The sequence below is a fragment of the Mustelus asterias genome, chromosome 9 (genome assembly GCF_964213995.1).
Source record: "Mustelus asterias chromosome 9, sMusAst1.hap1.1, whole genome shotgun sequence".
NCBI lineage: Eukaryota > Metazoa > Chordata > Chondrichthyes > Carcharhiniformes > Triakidae > Mustelus > Mustelus asterias.
The window spans coordinates 64,863,340-64,879,553 of NC_135809.1; the positions used below are offsets into that span (position 1 = coordinate 64,863,340).

The 16,214-nt window shown below is 46.3% G+C and overlaps 1 non-coding gene across 1 annotated transcript; it reads right to left on the reverse strand.

Moving 5' to 3' along the window:
• Positions 1-14,734: 14,734 nt before the first annotated feature.
• Positions 14,735-14,926, reverse strand: LOC144499401 (U2 spliceosomal RNA). The gene has a single exon (XR_013498855.1). It is a non-coding gene; the product is annotated as a U2 spliceosomal RNA (small nuclear RNA).
• Positions 14,927-16,214: the final 1,288 nt, after the last annotated feature.

Genomic DNA, 16,214 nt, shown 5'->3' on the forward strand with positions numbered 1-16,214 from the left:
ATACTTAAAATCTCACTCAGCTAAGAAATCCAGCAGGTCAGCTAGAAGCCTATTTAAAGCCAGAATGTACCTCTTAAAGTGAGGTTGCACAGCCTTGAGGCTCCCTTCATTTTTAAGGCACAAAATGAATCATAGACAAGTTCTCAGAAGCCTCCCTGGAGTTTTTCGTGAAAGCAAGCTGTAAAGGGACATTTTGCCTTTGTGCGATAGCAGGTGACAGTGAGTTTGTAACTCCATTGACTTCAGTGGAGATGTGAAATGGGCTGATAACTTCCTATCATCTATTTCGTGCTTTTCAACAAATTCAACATCTACCCCATCCTGTCCACCAGACATGGAGAGATTTTAAAAGTTCTCACTCCGTAAGTGTTGTCCTCATCTGGATGCAGTGTAGGAAGTTAGGGTTGCCAACCGTGATTAAATGTATTCCTGTAGGTTTCACTACACAAGTTGGTTCCATGCTCCAGCCATTAGTTGGCCAATATATTCATCCTTGTGACACACTGCCTTCCATAATCAATTGGAAAAGAGAAAGACTCATTCTCCATTGATGGTTGACTGTCAGACAAATAGATCTCTTTCCCCATTTTCAGTAATTTTGTATCTGGTGAAGGGAAATGACCAAGAAAAAAGCAATCTTTTTTTGAATATCCCGATGATATTTTTCTCCAGGGTCACACAGCGTAGCATCCTGGAGACTGATCTTCAGTTCTGGAAGACTCTAGGCCAATCCAGATGACCCTAAACAAGCACTTCAGTTTTTTGCTTCCCATTTAGTATCTCTGCATCCTGCTTTTATCTTCTCCCTCTCAGCCAACACAATCTGCACTCCAATTTCAAAAGTGACTTTCTAGCTCTTGTCCTCTCTTTTTGCAAGGACAAAATGGCACATAATGATCAGGAGGATAACAAGACCAGAGAAGAAAACCAACTCATCTCAGGACTGTGTGAGCAAGAGCAGCAAAACATGGAAGCATTTGGGCTGCATGAATTCTGTGTATCAGGCATTTGGATGTCAGGGAGCTTTACTAAACAGTGTATCCAACAATTATTTATATTCCTTCATTGAACACTCAAAGAACAAAGAAAGTACAGAACAGGAAGAGGCCTTTTGGCACTCCAAGCCGGTGCTGATCATGATGTCTGACTAAACTAATACCGTATGCACTTACGGAGTCCGTATCCTTCCATTCCCGTCCTATTCATGTACTTGTCTGGATGCCACTTAAATGCCGCTAACATACCCCACCACCTACTCGGGCAGCGCGTTCCAGATATTCACCACTCTCTGTGTAAAAAACTTGCCTCACACATCTGCTCTAAACTTTTCCCCACATACTGTAACTGGATTGATTAGTAAGTTTGCGGACGACACAAAGGTTGGTGGATTTGCGGATAGCGATGAGGACCATTTTGAGGATACAGCAGGATATAGATCAGTTGGAGACTTGGGCGGAGAGATGGCAGATGGAGTTTAATTTGCACAAATGTGAGGTAATGCATTTTGGAAGGTCTAATACAGATAGGAAATATACAGTAAATGGCAGAACCCTTAGGAGTATTTATAGGCATAGGGATCTGGGTGTACAGGTACACAGGTCACTGAAAATGGCAATGCACGTGGAGAAGGTAGTCAAGAAGGCATACGGCATGGTTGTCTTCATCGGCCAGGGTATTGAGTTTAAAAATTGGCAAGTCATGTTGCAGCTTTATAGAACCTTAGTTAGGCCGCACTTGGAATATCGTGTTCAATTCTGGTCGCCACACGACCAGAAGGATGTGGAGGCTTTGGAGAGGGTACAGAAAAGATTTACCAGGATGTTGCCTGGTATGGAGGGCATTAGCTATGAGGAGAGATTGGAGAAACTTGGTTTGTTCTCATTTGAGCAACGGAAGTTGAGGGGAGACCCGATAGAAGTCTACAAGATTATGAGAGGCATGGACAGAGTGGATAGTCAGAAGCTATTTCCCAGGGTGGAAGAGTCAATTACTAGGGGGCACAGGTTTAATGTGCGAGGGGCAAGGTTTAAAGGAGATGGATGAGGCAGATTTTTTATACAGAGTAGTGGGTGCCTGGAACTTGTTGCCGGGGGAGGTAGCGGGAGCGGCTACGGTAGTGACTTTTAAGGGGCGTCTTGACAAGTACATGAATAGGATGGGAATGGAGGGATACGGTCCCCGGAAGGGTAGGGGGTTTTAGTTAAGTCGGGCAGCATGGTCGGTGCAGGCTTGGAGGGCCGAAGGGCCTGTTCCTGTGCTGTAATTTTCTTTGTTCTTTGTACCTTAAACCTATGTCCCTAGTACTTGACTTTTCTACCCTAGTAAAGAGCATTTGACTATCCACTCTGTCCATGCCACTCAATCTTGTAAACCTCTATCAGGTCACCCCTCAACCTCCATCGTTCCAGTGAGAACAAACTGAGTTTTTGCAACCTCTCCTCATAGCTAATACTGAAAAGAAAATAGAAAAAATAAAATTAAGTAAGTACTCAAAATTCATACACTCAGCAAACTCGATTGCAGCAAATTTCATCATGATGCATGCCTTCTGTAATGGCCTAGTCTCCCAATGCCATCCTAACAGGATAGGCCATTTCAGACTGAGATGAGGAGAAATTTCTTCACTCAGAAGATGGTGAATCTATGAAATTCTATACCATAGAAGGCCATTCAAGCCAAGTCACTGAGTATACTTAAGAAGGAAATAGATAGATTATTAGGTTCTAAAGGTTTCAAGGGATGTGTGGAGAGTACTGTAGTGTGGCATTGAGATAGAGGATCAGCCTAGATCATATGAATGGCGGAGTAGGTTTGAAGGGCCGAATGGCCTACTCCTGCTCCTATTTTTAATGTTTGTCTTCTCCTCTTGGTGGCACAGTGGTTAGCATTGCTGCCTCACAGCGCCAAGGACACAGATTGAATTCTGACCTTGGGTGACTGTCTGTGTGGACTTTGCACGTTCTCTCCATATCTGTGTGGGTTTCCTCCTGGTGCTCCAGTTCCTCCCACAGTCCAAAGATCTGCAGGTTACGTGGACTGGCCATGTTAAATGGCCTCTTAGATGTGTTCATCAGGGGGATTAGTGGGGTAAAGACGTAGGGATCGAGCCTGGGTCAGATGCTCTTTTAGTGGGTCAGTGCAGACTTGATGGGCTGAATGGCCTCCTTGTGCACTGCAGGTGTTCTATGATTCTATTCAACAGTCGGAGCTCGTGAAAAAACAATCATTCAGATGAGGTACCATGGGCATTACATCACAGAGAGTGTTCCAGCATTGAGTCCAATGTCCTAGTTGTTTTAGAGAGTGAGCTAGAGGCATCTTCCTGAGCCCCGAGTACTAGTGTAGAGGAGCAACTATCAGTCCATTCAGGGACAGTTCACCAGAGGACAACACCCTTTTGTTTGTAAGTCATGCCGCAGACTCTGGCCGAAACATGTGCCCCAATTTGGATAGACGGGTTGAAGAGATCATTAGAGTGAGTGCATAGGGACTGCCAATGAGTCAGTCATCTTCTGCAGTCTGACCTTCCACATCAGTGGAAGTGAGGAGTCTCCTGAAAGAGTAGCTATGGCACAGCAGGAATTAAATATGTTGACCTCTCTCAAACTGGCAACATACTTACTCCTTTGTTAACCCAGTATGGGACCAGTATGTAGAACACACTATCATATGGCATAGTTGAGGAGAGTATCATTAATACAGTTAAGGGGAAGGTAACTAAGGAAATGAGGGAGAAAGAAATAAAAAGGATTATAAAAAGATTATGTAAGGTAAGAGCCTCAGGTGGAGCGTAAACATCAGCATACTAAGGTTGGGCCAAAAGGTTTGGGTGTGAGCTGTTATAAAAAGTAAAAAAAAGTTTGTTTATTAGTCACAAGTAAGGCTTACATTAACACTGCAATGAAGTTACTGTGAAATTCCCCTAGTCGCCACAGTCCGGCACCTGTTCAGGTCAATGCGCCTAACCAGCACGTCTTTCTGACTGTGGGAGGAAACCGGAACACCCAGAGGAAACCCACGCAGACACGGGGAGAAAGTGCAAACTCCACACAGTCAGTGACCCAAGCCGGGAATCGAACTCAGGTTCCTTGCGATGTGAGGCCACAGTGCTAACCACTGTGCCACTCCAATTATGGATGAGACAGTGATGTCACTGAACTAGACCCAGGTCAGTGACTGTGAGTGGATGCGTGTGGTAAGAGTGAGTGAGAAACCGGAGACCGGGGCCTGCAAAACTTCTGTCCTCCTGGGCCCGACTTGACATCGGCTCCAATGCTCCAAATCGACATCCAACTCCTGGGCCCCAACTTGACATTGGCCGGCAGGACCTCAATTGAACTTGCTCTCCCTGGGCTTCAGTTCAGATGTTCCTGCTACCTGGCCTCCAGCCTCGCTGTTGCTTCACTTCCCTGAGCCTGGCTGCCCTCAGCACACTCACCAATGCAATGTTAGCTTCTCCTCCAATCAGACACTCTGTCACTCCCTCATTTGCTGCTGATAGGCTCACTAGTCTGCTTTTCAGAAGCAAAGGTGGGTGAGAAATGGTCTGTGATTGGAGGAACAGCTCCAAGAAGAATCTTCCATTGGAATGCACCTCTTTGACTGAGATTTAAATGAACTGAAACTAGTAACAGGTTCTTACCATTTACAGTTCTATAAAATTGCCCTTTAGACAGAGATAGAAAGTCTATCAGGACAACAGCTATATAGAATACATGGATGTGTTTTTTATAGCCCATCACAGGGAAGAATGGTCCATTCAAAAGTGATGGCTGTGACATTAAAGGAACTAAAGGCCATAATGCAATAGCCAAGCTCTGTCTAAGCACAAGCTAATCAATTACCTTCTGTGGAAAACCCAACTCGCTGTGGAGAGGCTATGTGACCAGAATAACCAATTTGAATTGTATTTTATTACAACTCCCAAGCTTTTAAAAGACAGTCTAATGGAACAGCAACATCATCATCATTATCTCTCTCTCTCTCCTGTTCTCAAGTTTGGAAGACTATGTCTAGTGCAGTTTGAATCATCACGGGGATAGAGAATTTCAATTGAAAGGAAGCTCAGGTGCAATATCATTCACTTATGGAAAAGGTAGGTTCCATTTAAGAAACGAGATTATCTCCAGAAATTACATTTACTTATGAGAAGAGGTTGAGTTGGTTGGGCCTGTACTCATTGGAGTTTAGAAGAATCGGCGGCAACCTTATTGAGACAAATAGGATTCCCAGCGGGCTCGACAGGGTAGGTGCTAAGCGGTTGTTTATCCTTCTGGGAGAGTCTAGGACCAGAGGGCATAATCTCAGAGTAAGGTGTCGCCCATTTAAGACAGAGAGGAATTTCTTCTCTCGGAGGATAGCGAGCCTGTGGTATTCTTTACTGCAGAGGCTGTAGTGGCTGGGTCATTAAGTATGTTCAAGATAGACAGATTTTTAATCAGTAAGGGAATCTAGGGTTATGGGGATAAGGCAGGAAAGCGGAGTCAAAGAACAAAGAACAATACAGTACAGGAACAGGCCCTTCGGCCCTCCAAGCCCGCGCCGCTCCCTGGTCCAAACTAGACCATTCTTTTGCATCCCTTCATTCCCACTCCGTTCATGTGGCTATCGAGATAAGTCTTAAACATTCCCAGTGTGTCCGCCTCCACCACCTTGCCCAGCAGCGCATTCCAGGCCCCCACCACCCTCTGTGTAAAATATGTCCTTCTGATATCCGTGTTAAACCTCCCCCCCCTCACCTTGAACCTATGACCCCTCGTGAACGTCACCACCGACCTGGGAAAAAGCTTCCCACCGTTCACCCTATCTATGCCTTTCATAATTTTATACACCTCTATTAGGTCACCCCTCATCCTCCGTCTTTCCAGTGAGAACAACCCCAGTTTACCCAATCTCTCCTCATAACTAAGCCCCTCCATACCAGGCAACATCCTGGTAAACCTCCTCTGCACTCTCGCTAAAGCCTCCACATCCTTCTGGTAGTGTGGCGACCAGAACTGGACGCAGTATTCCAAATGCGGCCGAACCAACGTTCTATACAACTGCAACATCAGACCCCAACTTTTATACTCTATACCCCATAGGGTCATGGTCTCATTGAATAGCAGAGCAGACTTGATGGGCTGAATGGCCTACTTCTGCTCTTTAGTCTTAGATCAGCTCAACCCAACTGGAATTTCAAGACCAATGTGAAAAAAATCTAACTCAGCCAAAAATACTAATGAAGAACACATATACAGTGAACTCTATTTTTTTTACTTTTTATCATTTAAATCTCAAATTTGGCCAAAAGGTAACTTCCTCTGAATAACATGTAATTTTGTTTGCTTGCATGTGTATGTGCATTGCAAAAGGTGAAATGAAGGTTTACTTTTTTTAAAAAATCTTTATGTCCCTATGTGGCTATGTTTTTAGCACAATAAAGTTTATCTATTTGTCACAAATCGGCTTACATTAACTGCAATGAAGTTACTGTGAAAATCCCCTAGTCGCCACACTCTGGCGCCTGTTCGGGTACATTGAGGGAGAATTTAGCATGGCCAATGTACCTAACCAGCACGTCCTTCAGACTGTGGGAGGAAACCGGAGCACTCGGAGGAAACCCATGCAGACACGGGGAGAACGTGCAGACTCCACTCAGACAGTGACCCAAGTTGGGAATCAAACCTGAGTCCCTGGCGCTGTGAGGCAGCAGTGCTAACCACTGTGCCACCATGCCACCCTAAAAGAACTAATGCCTTTGTGTTTAAACTCAAGAAAGCCTGTTGGACTGAGTTTTTTTCAATCAGCATTTAAAAGGTTAAGTTCGGACACAGAACCAATACCTTTTTCCTTATCAATTACAAAAAATCCAGTCAACATTACAATCATTCGAGGAGTAGGAAGGAACGTCAAGTCTTGACACATGTCCTGACCAGTTGTAACAAGATAGGAACTACTTGGATTTATCCAGTGCCTTTCTCATGTCCTTAGGGCACCTCAAGGTACTTTATGTTGATTTAAATTGATTTTGAATTATGGTAAGGATTGTTTTGTAGGTGGATGTTTATGCTTCAAGAAGGAATGTGGAGCAGGAGATACTGGTTTCAGCTCAACAATTCAACATGCTCAGATACACATGGACATTCCTGACTCTGGCATCGGAAAAATGGAAATTAAACAAAGTTTTGTTTTTAAGGGGAACTGTATAACCTATTACAAACTGAGTCAAGTTCCACTTTAGGCAACAATAGCACTGATTTTAATTCCAAGAGGGAAGTGGTGGTCAATTGCACAGGATTGAGGAAGCCTCCCAACTTCAGAGAGTTGTCGAGATTTGTTTCAGGAAGCAGTCAGTGGGGGAAGAGGATTCTCTCATTTGAGGAAGGAGGAAGGGTTGGGATTTTATTTGTGGACCCAGGCGAGCATTACCAGCTGTTCCTGACTCCATGACAAAGTGAACAAACTGAGCTGTTTGAGTATCTGGACCTGGCTCCAGTTGCCTTTGCTGCCTTCACACCATCCAGCTAAAATTATAGCCAGATCATGCTGACGGCAATGGAACTGAACATACCTACAAAAGGAAATGTAGAAACATAGAAAATAGGTGCAGGAGTAGGCCATTCGGCCCCTCAAGCATGCACCACCATTCAATATAATCATGGCTGATCATGCACTTTCAGTATCCCACTCCTGCTTTCTCTCCATTCCCCTTGTGACCAAATGGGCCATCTAAAATGGCGATTTGTAAAGCACTCTGGGACAATTGGGCAAGAACTAAAACGACAGGCTGCAGCCTAAAAGACAGATAAACAGGCTGCAACCCAGACAGGTGAATACACAGGATATGGGTCATCTCCAGGACAAAAGAGACTTTCTGGTCAAACTGGGTTGTTTACCAGACATAGGGGCTCCGTAACCCCTTATTTGGGAGGGAGATGTGCCCCCAGCACCTGCAGACATGGCCGTTGGGGACACACCCAGAGATTGGTGTGGCAGCACCCAATTGGACTTTATCGATCAGGGTGATCAAGTCCTGATCGATTGATTGGCAATGGCCAAAAGGAGCGGGAAACCCAATGGGGTATAAAGGGTGCTGTGCAACCAAGAATCTCTCTCTCTCTCTGACCCCACGAACGAGCTACAACAACGGTGACCATCACCAGTGACGACCAGCACGAGGAGAGCCACCACACCCGAGAAGGAAGGAAGACCAGAGCCAGAGTGTCAGACCAGACCAAAGGACCAGACTACGCAGAGGACGACCAACACCTATGCACAGATAAAGGCCAATATCTGCTTGGGTACTTGCCAGTCACGCAAAGTTAAGTCAAGGTCTTGAACTCAAGTATTTTCTGTAAGATAACTTATTGTTGGTTAGGTGGGTGATTATTGATTGTGTGTCTTGAATAAATATTGGTTGTACTAACAAGATGTCTACTCGCAGTTATTTGTCCACTGTATAAGGGTTAAAACAGACTGTGCGGCAGGCAAAACAATTGGTGACTCCGCCGGGAGATCGACAAGAAGTAACTTTGTTGCTCCGATATCGAATCCCGCAGAATCTATATGAAACGATTATTTAAAACTCAGAGCCAACAGGTGTAAACTCCTTATTGGACAAATAACTGCTTTCGGGAAATTGTTTATTGTTACTAACAAGGAGGATAGGGTAAACTCCGTAGGTTTACATTAGAATCCGGAGGGATTAGGACCGGAACAGCCCAAAGCCATACCCGCAGTCCGATCAACTCTCTACCCCTTGTCGTTGAATATAGAATGGCAGGAAACAGCACAGAGACAGAGAAGTGTCCCATATGGGAAACAAAAATCAGGGAATTTATTAAGAAGAAAGGGTGGCCCCTATGGGCAGAATCTTGTTCCAATACTGAGACGGGACCGGGATCCCTAGGGCAGAAGTATTGGGATGATCTAAGGAAAGTTCAGGGAAAACGGGCAGACATGTGAGAAAGAAATTGCCATTGTGAGCTGCTTAGGACAGCTGCTAGGAACAGAAAAGGAATTAAACACAGTTCGTAAGGAACTGGAGGAATCGAAGCGGGCACAGGAGGAAAAGGAGGAGGAGATTAAGAAACTAAAGGAACAGCAGCAGGAGAGGATAGAGCAGATAAGAGCCGAAAAGGACAGAGAGGCAGATGAATTAAAGAGAACCAACCAGGGAAATTTATTACATCTGGGCAATTTTCAAACCCAGTACGAGAGAGCCTACCAAGACGCCCAGTGCACTGTCTTGGCCAAAGGTGAAGCCAAGTGGGCAGTAGCACGACTGGAAGCCAAGTGCACTGATCTGCAGGAGGCAATAAAAGCGCTACATCAAGCCAGTAAAGAACAGAGACAGGCAACCGCTGACCACTCCAAATGCCAGTGAGAAATTTCACGGCTGGAATCCCTATTATCGGTTCAGAACGGATTTGTGTGAACCTTTGGGACAGTAGAGGAAGAGGAGATAGAGAATGCGGATTGGGGAGAGTTAAAGGTGAATGCTAGACTTTACGTTACACAAGCCAATGATTGGGGTCCACCACTATCTTTCCCAGGGGAAGACATATCCACTGCGCCCCCAGATTCACCTCCAGTACCAATACACCCAGTGACGACTGAACGTCGGGTAGGAGAGTCTCAGGGCCCAGCTGTTACATATACAACCCCATTTACAGTGGCACAATTGGCCGAAATCGCAAATAAAATCACAAACTTTGAGCCATCAGCTGATCCACAGTTTCTTTGAGGATGTTAGGCAGCAGAAGATAATGCATGGGCGAGATGAAAGGGAAGAGGTGAAGCTGATAGTCATGTGCTTGAGCAGGTCTGTACGGTCTGCCCTGCCAGCCCCTCAAAATGTCGGGGAAGGAACCCTAAATGAAATTAAGGAAGTGATATTGACCGCGGTGGGGTTTAATAAAGGGGATCCTGAAGATGGGTTAAATAAATGTAGTAAGAAGACTAACAACGCCAGGTTAAAGTCCAACAGGTTTATTTGGTAGCAAAAGCCACTAACTTTTGGAACAGGCTGTTCCTTCGTCAGGTGGGTGGGAGTTCTGATCACAAACAGAACTCCCACCCACCTGACGAAGGAACAGCCTGTTCCAAAAGCTAGTGGCTTTTGCTACCAAATAAACCTGTTGGACTTGAACCTGGTGTTGTTAGACTTCTTACTGTGTTTACCCAAGTCCAACGCCGGCATCTCCACATCTTAAATAAATGTAGACAGAGGAAAGGGGAACATCCGACTGCCTTTGCCGGTCGTTTATGGATCCACTTCACGGGAGTTTTTGGGGAATTAGATCGGGCTCGATTAAATGAAGCTGATTCATCCAAATGGGCTCAGACATCAGTCTGAGACACCACAGAGGAAGGCAAGAAAGCCTGCGTTAATTTTGATCCCGCAGAGACCACACACAATGAAGCATGGGTTCTCCGACGGTTAGCTCGAGTCTGGGAACAGGAAGTTCAGGGAGCCCCAATGTCACGGTCAGGAAGAGAGGTGAGAATGCTTCTGATGAGGGCTAGCCAGGGTCCAGTATGGAGAAACGAGGGTAGAGGGGATCACCAATACCAGAGAGGTACAGCTCCATCTTACACAGCAGCCCCGGGGAGAGATAGAGGGACATGTTTTAATTATGGGCAGCCAGGACACTTTGCCCGAGATTGTGGGAGACCCCCGCCACCATATACACGGTCCCCGAGACTACCAGGACCACCGGCTCCACCAGTTAGGGCAGCTCCTAGGTACGAGAGAGAACACCGCCCACCGATGGAAGGTCCCGGTCACCCCATGCATACCGTAAGCACGAGCCCACCACTATATCCAACTGTCCCCGCCTACGGAACTCTAGAATGACGGTGCCCGGCCTCCCCAACCTGGATCTGTAGCACCAGGTGGGATAGCGTAGGGAGACCCCTAGTTAACGGCGAGGTAAGAGGCCACCTCGTAGAATTCCTTTGGGATACCGGAGGCTCCCAAACTACCCTGAATGTATCAAAATTAAAAACAGACATCCCTTGGCCAACTGCGGGCACAGTTACACTCAGTGGATTCACAGGACACATGCAGGAGGGACGCATTACCGCCCCTGTACAGGTCCGCCTAACATGGTGTGTGACCATCCGGTGGTGTTAGTTGACCTTCCCCCAAGCGCTGAACACATCCTGGGGTCTGATTATATGAATAAATGAAATCTTTCATTTGATCCAGCTAATCGATGCATTTGGCAGATGGCTACAATTAGCAGAGCGCCATCAATCATTCCAGTCGGGACATATGCTAATAGGGTTAGCACAATAGGGGAATTCTGGTTTGATCCCTGAACGATTAGCAGTGATCCGGCCATCAGGGAGGTGCTTCAAAGAAACAATGGGGTGTTTGCGCGGCACAAACATGATTGTGGCCAGATACCTGGGGAGGTGTTAATTGAAGGGCCGAAACCACAGAGACAATACGGTTTCCCCAGACAGGCAGAGAGGGAGGTAGCCAAAGTAATTGCTAGTCTATTACAGCAGGAGGTGTTGAGATGAGTGGCATCCACAAATAATTCGCCGATATGGCTCGTGAAGAAGGTAGATGGATTATGGAGATTAACGGTTGACTACCGGGAATTAAATAAGGTTACCCCACTCACGGCCCCCACTGTAGCCACAAGCCCCGTCACCATGATGAGACAGGGAGCCCAGGCAAAGTTTTTCACGGTACTAGATATTAGTAACGGCTTCTGGTCCATCCCTTTAAATCGGTCTTGCCAGTACAAGTTTCCCTTTACCTTCCAAGGACAGCAATACACTTGGACTTGCCTACCACAGGGTTTCCATAATTCCCCATCCATCTTTCACAGGCGACTGGCTACCAAGCTAGAAAAGTTTTCCCGACCCGAGTGCTTGGTCCAAGATGTGGATGATTTATTGTTACAGACTAACACCAAAGAGGAACATCTAACATTGCTGGATGAATTACTCGCACTGCTCCACTCATTAGGCTGCAAAATCAACCCAAAAAAGACCCAAATTTTACAACCCAAGGTTATATACCTGGGTACAGTGATTACCCATGGGAAGAGGGAGATCGAACAGAAAAGGATAGACTCCAAAGTGCACCTTCCACTGCCCTGAGATGTGAGTGCCCTCCGATCTTTCCTAGGTCTAGTAGGGTACTGTCGGAACCACATAGACAGCTTCACCACCAAGGCAGCCCCACTTTCCGAATTGCTAAAGAAAAACGCAACCTGGAAGTGGACTGTGCAGCACACAGCTGCAGTAACTGATTTAAAGCGCGCCCTCGCCACAGCGCCAGCCTTACTAGTCCCTGACCCAGATCTACCCCACGCCTTAGAAGTTGCAGCCACTGACCACACACCGTCAGCAGTATTATTACAAGAAAGACATGGTAGACCAGGCCCAGTAGCCTACGCCTCACGAGTCATGGACCCAGTCGAACAGGGCTTCTCTGGGTGTGAACGACACCTGCTCGTGGTATTTTGGGCTGTGCAGCATTTCGCCGATATCACCGGACTGAACCCAATAACCGTCCTCACTGAACACACCCCAACCCAGCTTCTGCTGGATGGCCGCCTTAAAGACGGCTCAGTAAGCCAGGTCCGCGCTGCCCGTTGGACACTACTACTGCAGGGTAGGGACATCACTGTAAAGCGAACTAAAGTGCCCACGTTCCTGGCAGATAATTTAAATAATGGGGGAGATCCGCATGAGTGTCAGGTTATAGCCACAAAGGACCCCACAGGTCCGTTTATCCTGAAACAACAGGAGAGACGATCAGGGACAAAACAAACAGCCACCCAACGGACAGACTCAGCCAAGAGCATTTATGTAGACGGTTCATCCACCATAGACAATGGGACCAGAATCACAGGATGTGGCATTTATGTAGAAAATCAACAGGGACAGCCACTAATAGAACTCGCCCTCAAACTACCCAGCCATTTAATGTTCAAGCTGCCGAACTAGCAGCAGTCGCCTACGTAGTGAGTCACCCAGACTTATTTCCAACCCCCACCAACATACACTCCGATAGTATGTACGTGTACAACAGCCTGACTGAGTTCCTACCGTTATGGGAAGCCAGAGGCTTCGTATCTGCGGATGGAAAGCCCCTACTGTCAGCCCCCTTATTAAAATACATTCTGCAGGCCACCGAAGGGCACACATATGGGATTATTAAGGTTAGAAGCCACCACAGGACCTCCCCAACTGGTAACTGTAAGGCTGATGCACGAGCCAAAGCCGGTGCTCGTACGGGACAGTTTTGGCAGCCACCTGTAGGAGAGTGAGTAAACGCTGTGACCATTTGCCAAACTAATATAACCGACCTGGTCCAGGCGCAGCGCACTGACAGTTCCCTAAAACAAATTTTAGAAGCAGTCTACCCAGCCCCATATGAGAAATGGAAAGACAAAATACAGATTCAGGATGGTTTGATATTAAAGGCAGGCACATACGTAGTCCCTACCCAGGACAGAAATCAGCTCATCTACCTGTACCATGCCGGGCACAGCCATCAGGGCATAGAGACAACAATCGAGCGATTAAAAGAATTACGTTGGTGGCCCGAACTGCACGATGACTTCGCCCATTATATCGACAATTGTTTAATTTGTGCCCAGAACAACCCCGATAGGTATACCAGGAAAGCGGAGCTAAGACACACACGCCCAGTAGAAGGCCTCTGGACAAATTTCCAAATTGATTATATCGGCCCACTGCCACCATGTCGGAATGGATTTAAATACGTCCTGGTAATAATATACACTTTCACCAAATGGGTCGAGGCATTCCCCACTAGATCCAACACAGCTAAGGCCACCGCAAAGATACTAGCCCAGCAGGTGTTTACACAATGGGGTCTTCCCCACAGCAAAGAGTCCGACCAAGGGACACATTTCACCGGGAGGGTGATGCAGAACGTTATGGCTATGTTTGGCATCAAGCAGAAATTCCATATCGCCTATCATCCACAATCCAGTGGAATCGTAGAGCGCATGAACCGAACGCTAAAGGGAATCATTAGCAAGACAGTGCAGCAAAACAACACAACATGGGATACAGTACTTCCCTTTGCCCTCATGATGGTACGCAACACCGTGTCCAGTTCTACTTGATTCACCCCCCACACATTAATGACTGGCTGACCTATGAGGGGTGCTGAATATTTATTGGGGTTTGATTTAACTGAGCCTGCTATCACAGCGCTCACCCACGAGAAAGCTGTCCAGCAGGTAACCAAAAACATTAAAGCAGCCCAGTTAGCCGGGGCTGTCCAATTAGGAGTTAAAAGGAAACAGAGCAAGGCATATTTTGATAAATATACAGTTGGCCAGCAGATGATGATTTCCCTCTACAACCCCAGTTCTTTCTTGTCCCCGAGATATGCAGGCCCACACACCATCACCAACAAAATAAGCCCCTCAGTGTATAACGTCCTAATCGCCAACAGGAAAACCGGTTGGTTCCACGTCAGTCAACGGAAGGCTTACAGGACTCAGAATAATCACTGCCACCATGTCTCATTAGAGATGGGGGAGGATGACACTAGGCGACCGTAATGGCCCCACCCAGGAAATGTATTTCCTCGGACACCTTCTCGTCCACTTTCAGGTTCAGACCAGACCCTTTTTTAAAAAATTCCAATTCAATCAAATCAAGTCGAATTCAGAGTCTCAACAAGTTGAGACATTCCCAATCCAAACTGACAAGACAAGGCTCTCACCTCCTGTCTTGGGCTTGATCTACATGATCCAAGCTGATTGGAGTAGGCATAGCTCCTCCTCCAAGGCTTGATCTCATTTGCATATTAGCCAAAAGGCCGAGATGCCGCTTTTAAAAATTGCTTCAAATGAAGCTAAAATGTAACCTAATGACTTCAACCAAGCACAGCATGTCGATACTACACTTGATCTTAGCCAAAAGGCCGAGAAGCAAGACTAGACCCTTATCCCTACCTCACTACAGCCCAGAGCCTCGTCCACACCTGAAGTGTCCCTAGGGGTACTGATTGACCCAGACATAACAGGAGACTTGCGCACCCTAGAGGGCTGGCGCGACTCACTAGATATCGGCCCTCACAGCATTATGGATTCCCCCATAAACATAAGCATTAACAGCCCCAGATCCACAGTGAGGACCTGACTAAACGACACCGGGTTATTTTGATGGGGACACCCGATGCTGCATCCCCCACATGGATAAGGGACCAGACACATAGACTAATTAGACTGGGACACGAGGGTAAAGGACCCCTGAACTTTGATTCAAATGCAGACCCCACAGTGCAGTCCAATGAACAGACACGGGTATGGAAACCAGGTGAGGAGATAATGATGGAGCCCCATGAGACAAATGATTCAGAAGATGAGTCTCTGTTGGGCAATTGGTTAACAAAAATGCTGAATGAAGGAATCTAAGGTGCTCCAGATGATGACATTCAGCCTACAAGTGCAGACCAATGCAAGGTACAAGAATCTCTGATGGAAGCATCAGTCTCCAAGCGGTTCCATACTGCTAGTACGATTAACCAGGCTACTCATATAACCCGACGCCAACTCTTTCACCAACTTTCTCCAGTTAAGACCACATTGAGCAAATGATACATATCTTTGGGCAGCTATGCTACATTTAAAATCTTTGAGGCAGTTATGCTAAATTTTAACGTCATTGAGGCAGCTGTGCTAAATTTAAAAATCTTCAAGGCAACTGGGCTACATTCTCAACAGGATGTGAAACAAACAAAACTCTTACAGTGCAAAAGCCTGGTACAATATGCAGCTGCTCTGCGTTCCAAGTGACACCGAGAATTTTATTTCCAGTGTTCTAATGGTAGAAGGGCCATCTCCTTACCCCTAATGTTAAAGGGACACATTTTCAACTCTTAGAGGCACTTGTGCTAAATTTTACATGCGGCCCGCTTTCAAACTCCAACACACTTATAGAACAGACACCTCTTCAGGTCATTACAGACCGACTCCAGTGCTGTTCGAATCCTTATAGTTAATGGTGGCTGCTGCTAGACTAAAACCGGCCGCTTTGATTTTGCTGGCCAGTTAAATAAGCTCTTTTCTGACAACCCCACGACTCGTCTATTCATCGATCTGAACAAAAAAAAGCTCCATAGTGCTCCACAATTAGAATAAAAAATTACGACATGCAAGCGACACTTGAGATACTCGGGTCCTCCTGACCACACCACTCTCAAATAAGTGTTCAAAAAAAAA